A 5,683-nucleotide genomic window follows, 5' to 3' on the forward strand; every position below is an offset into this window, starting at 1 on the left:
ACACACACACACACAGACAGAGTAAGAGAGTATGAATGAGAGCTTAAAGCTTCTTTCCCAGCTGCTTTTTGTTGTAACACTTCCTCTCATTCAGCTCCACTTGTAATTTCTTGGATAAATGTTTATTGAGCCTGTAGTTTTCATTTTGACAAACAGGACTGCTCACATTCAGGAGCATTTCGACTTCAGATAGAAGAAGAATAAAATCTGTAAAACTGAGATTGTATTCCAGAGATACAGCATTGGTATAATAATATAATGAGGGAAGAGAAGCTTTGGAGCGATGAGGACTTGAGATGAGTGCAGGCAGAGGAGATATTGTCATGAGAAGAAGTTTGTGTTTTCCCCTAATCTCCGAGGGATGTGTTGACAGTTTTCACAAATGAATTCATTGTCATTAATTATCATTAGTGACATCTTAGATTTTCAGAGTTGTTGCAAGTCTGCTGTACCTTACCTTGTTGAGAATCATGCCAAATAAACCACAAAAAAAGCTGAGCTGTGTTTATTTTATCAAATGCAGAGTTTATAACCACAATTCCAAGAAGTTAAAATGGTTTGTGAAATGTAAATAAAAAAGCATCCCAACTTTTTTGGATTTGGTGTTGTAGTTTTTTTTTGGCTGGGGGGACAAAAACCCATTGGGTTGCAAAGTCCGGTTTTTGGAGCTTTGACTTTTTGATACTTGACCAGACTAGTAAGGATGAGATCCGACTTAAAGCCCACAAACGCTGGCTAATATTTGCACACCCGACTTTAACCAATTTACAAAAGGGACACCATGTTGTATTCAGTAAGTCTTGAAACTTGAGACCATAAACTCATCAGTGTGGGGCAGCTGGGGGCCATTTTATGTCTTTTTGGAGCCACAAAAGTCATCCCCTACTGGTGATTAGAAAGAATGCAGGTCCAAGGAATTTGCACATTGGATTTGCTTTTCAAACTCGGTAGCTACACCCATTTTTATACCTTCTGAGTAAAGAGCAGACAGTTAGTTAGAACATGGGAAATGTTAAATGACTGAAGTTAGCAAAAACAACCTCCAGTCCCTCTGTGACCTGTAGTGACTCTACAGGGTAACTGAAAAGAATTTGGTTAACTTAGCCTTTTGCTTTGATCATGTCATCCATTTGTTTCACTGTCCCCTCCCTATCTGTGTAAATGGCATACGTTTTCAGTGGAGCTGGGTCAGCTCACCTTCCCAGACTGACTTTCTGTGTCTATAAGTGACCAATATGGCATTACACCCATAAACACACCAGTACAGCAAACTTTTGCAGTGGACGTGGAAGGATTTCCTCAACAAAACATTGGAAACACAATCTAGGACATCCAATTGGTTCACAAGCTATAATGAGCCAGCCATTCTTCTGAACATGCTGAACATTATACCTGCAAAGCAGCTACAATGATGAGCATCACCATTGTCAGCACATTCTCTGTTTCACTCAAACCCCAACCTGGTGTTGCTGGTTCATTGGAATCTGATCAGGTTTCCCTTGTAATAATAGTTTTCTTTCTCTGTGCATTATTGTTTTCATAATAGCTGAGAGAACAGCCTTAAAGAGACTGAAACCCACACCTAAAGGTTGCCAGTGCCGTTTCAGACATTTGAAACCATCGAAATTTTCCAACCCCGCTGCGGGACCTGGAAATAGTGTCCCCAACACCAAAAAGAAAGACACCAGTGGAAATCTGAGATCTGTTTATAGCAGTTTTACTAGGTGCTTTTAGCAAAACATGGATGAACGTGATGACTGAACAACTTTAGATCAGTGTATTTTCAGCCTGACATTGACAAACACTGATGGCTCCTGTCAGTTTAAATGAGACACTCTTTCACCTTGTCAGCTTGTCCTAGCAGCCCCCCCCCACACACGCACACATCTATCATACACTCTGTGTGTGTGGGTTGAGGTGCACATGTGTGCACGTGAGACAGACTGTTTCCCTGTTGGATATGTGATCTAGTGGAGAAACATACCCATGCACACACCATTGCTGCCAATACATTTCCCGCTCAGTGCACTGAAGGAAGCAGGGGAGCTCGACTGACACAATTACACAAGTTCCTGCAGGAGGAAATGCAATCATTGTTGCCGCAGGTAACAGCAAACTGGGGACTACCTGCTAGTCAAGCCCTGGGATAAACAGATGTACAAACACAGCCCATCGTGTGAGCTCAGCTGCCAGATGTTAGACAGGTTCCCCTTCCTCCAGTCAATGAACCCCACATATCCCTTAGTGTGTGAATGAATTTAGAGTTGACGAAATGTGAAGTGGACCATGCTGATTTCCTGCTGTTGTTGGTAGTGGTGTGTGTGGAACTGCATGGAACTACAGTGATGAGGTCCATTCTGCCTCCAGTCACATTTTCAGCTCTCTCTTCTGACCTTTCTCCTGCAGTTCAGCTTAATTTTGATTTTGCAAAATAATCATCAAGAACAAATACAGCATGCACATGTGTTTCTGCCTGTAAAAACAAAATGTGATCATTCAACTGTTCACGTTAGTGTAGTAGGTTATCGGTTGCCATGAAAACATTGATGGCTTATCAGTTTGGTTGATCTAGAAAGTGAGAGGCATAGTAGGAATAAAGATTCGGCTTTTCTGGCTTAGCTAGAAACGTTTGATTTAGAGAACAAATTTGCCACGGAGTGATAATAAAATGACATAGTCTGTATATGAAAGAAGGCCACAGTGTTACCCATTGTTCATGAACTACCATTTTAAAACCTTAAATTTAGGAGTCTTGTTTCTTCAACCAAGACATGACCAGATTTGGATCACAGAGTAGGAGTTGTTAGCTAGCTAAACAACCATGCTGGATGATTTACTACTATATAAAACGGGATCCTTACTCAAATGTATCAAATTGTTTGCATTCTCAAGAAATATGGCCGGGTTGTGATAAGGTTTATTTTTAATTTTAATAATTTTATTTCATGATCATTTCAGTGTTTAATATAATAAATACTTTAAGTATTTATTATATAAATACATAAATAAAGTTATAGAACTGTAGACTACAAAATTAAAACAATGAGAAAAGAGCAGTTTTGGGTGGTAGATCTCTGTTTCCATGACATATACTGTAAGTGTCCCCTTAATGATACAATCCTCTGATTCATTGTTACTATAAAAATGTTGAATACACAAGCTTTAATGGTTGGTAGCATTAGAAAGATTATCAGTGTGAGAGAAAATGAAAGCCAACAATTATCATAGAATTGGAGCACCTGGCTTGTTTAGCTGAAAGTCCCGTATCATTTTACAACCTATAGTTTTGATGCGGCTAATGCGCTCTTGTTTATTTGTGATTTTGATATTAGCCATTATTATGGGATTATAACAAAGGAATGTTAAGTGCAGGTTAATGCTCTTACTCAAACAAGCCTGGCAGTGCGTGAGAGTGGCCTTAACAGTGTATATATACGTGTCTCTTTGTGGTTTTATGCTGCACTGGATGTTCATTCATGTATAGCTCTCTTTGAGGGTTGTGGATGAAAGGCTCTAAGCACTTCTGACTGAATGAAGCAACAATACAAACATCACGGCCTGCTTGTTTTTATCTGGCTTTGACGTCACCGAAACCCACAATCGCCATTATCAGTGCAAGCAGGTCTCTCTTTTGTTCACATAGTCAACTGAGAATCGGTAGTCAGACAGATCATCATTTTTTATCACTGGGGCAACCAGAGGCATGATCAGTTGTTGCAGTAAAATATGTTCGAAGCATGAGATGACAGACAGAAAGGATGAGATAAGGGAGAGAGAAGAGGAGGAAGTACAAGTGAGAAGAAACATGATTCCCACTGAGAGGCATGAGAAAAAAACACCAAGCCCCAGCGACTGCAGGAAAGATGGTGACAAACCGTTTTTCTCTGCACTCAAGTTTGTGGCTGATGGACAGCTTGTTGAATGCGCTTCGGGGAGCCCAAGGGATTTCTGTATGTTGCCCCAAACATATTGATGCAGAAGGAAGCCCGTTCACAACATCCTCTTGCACTCTCAGTGATGCTTAAAACCCAGAAATACTCAGCAAAATACATATGGATTAAAAAACGGGGATGCTGTAATAACGGTTTAAGGTGGTGTTTGACGATATGAAAACAAACCCAAGGTGGAAGTAATTTTTTAGCCATTGTAAAGATGAAGAAAAAATGCTTTTATTGTGAAAAGCCTCTTGAAAGCGCTGAGTTTTGATCCATGTAAACTTAAAAGCCCTTTAACATCAGCAAATTTGTGTAAATATTTTGTTCATTAATGCAGCCGTTTACATATTTAGTTTAGAATGGGTTCTTTATTGAATTCCACACGTCGTGACACTTGCTCAGATTTGGAGTTTAATTTTTCGCTGTAGAAAGAAGTTTCAGTGTACAGTGGACGCTAATGTTTTTGTCACTTTTTAAGGAATCAAACTCAAAGTAATGTCAGTACTTCCCAGCTTTTATCGCTGCATGGCCATACTCTGTCCCGCACTTCATATTAGCCATTGTTGATCAACACACCTTTGTTGCTGCCACGGACGTCGCACACTCGTACGTCAGTGTCATGAGACACTCTCACAAACAAAATCACGGTTTAGTAACGCAGCATGCTTACGGGAAAGTAACAGTAATCTAATTACTTGTTTTGCAGTAGTAATCTCTTACTTTACTCATTACTTGAAAAAGTAATCAGATTACAGTAAAGCATTACTTGTAACGCATTACTGCCCATCTCTGATCATATTTACAAACAGAACAAGATCAGTCAGATTGCAACTCCCTGGGTAGGGCAAATGATATATGATATATTACTCGATAGGGTTTCTTGAAGGTAAACTGTAAAACTGTGATTGCTCACCTGTCCAAGTTTGAGAAAAATACACATTGCAATCTACTCTTTCATTACTTTGTCATGAGTGCTCCTTCCTCAGTGTCAGGGCTAATTAGTAGTTAGGAATAAGTAATGAAGTCATGTTGTAAACTGCAGCAAAATAGCTCAATAACAGCTTCTTTTGATACTTTGTCAAGGGCGCGAAAGGCTACACAGGGTCCTTTTTTTCATCAAGGAGGGGCTTTGAGGGGCCTTGCAGGGTTTCCGAGGCTTCATCTTACTTGGCACACGATTTGTTTGGGCAGCATGAAAGCATTAGATGGAACGTCGCCAACAAGCCAATGTTATATAAATTTAGGGCCTTGGATGCAAAGTTTTGCTAAGGATTCAATTTCGGAAGGGTAAAAGAAGTTGTGACTAGGGATCTTGCACATGAGGATGTGGAATTAAAAGTTCAGATAAATAGCACGGATCATAAAGTGCCTTAAGAGAGCTTATCCTCCTAAATTCAATACAGCTGCGCTTTTAGAAGACTTCATAAAGTTCGGATTTGTGTCAGCTGCAGGTAGTCAGAATGTTGGACAGTAAGAGGAGGAGGTTAGAGATGAGATAAAGACATGCATTCTTATCTCTTCTCTCCCCTTGTTTACTCTAATGCGCCAGTGAAGCTGAGGGCAGATCGACTCAGGAGTCAACACCCGGTTCAGGCAGATTAACTCGCAATAAGCTCATCTTCATTCATCACGCTGCTCGTCTTCGTGACGCACGCACACATGCACAAATGCCCACTTACACACACACACACACACACACACACACACACACACACACACACACACACACACACACACACACACACACA

General features: G+C 40.3%; 1 protein-coding gene across 1 annotated transcript in view; it reads left to right on the top strand.

Moving 5' to 3' along the window:
- camk1da (calcium/calmodulin-dependent protein kinase 1Da) overlaps positions 1-5,683 on the top strand; it is a 77,523-nt gene that overhangs the window by 33,573 nt on the left and 38,267 nt on the right. The window lies entirely within an intron of this gene.

The sequence above is a fragment of the Pundamilia nyererei genome, unplaced genomic scaffold (assembly GCF_000239375.1).
Source record: "Pundamilia nyererei isolate P.nyererei 1_Seehausen unplaced genomic scaffold, PunNye1.0 scaffold00130, whole genome shotgun sequence".
In the NCBI taxonomy this organism is placed as follows: Eukaryota; Metazoa; Chordata; class Actinopteri; order Cichliformes; family Cichlidae; genus Pundamilia; species Pundamilia nyererei.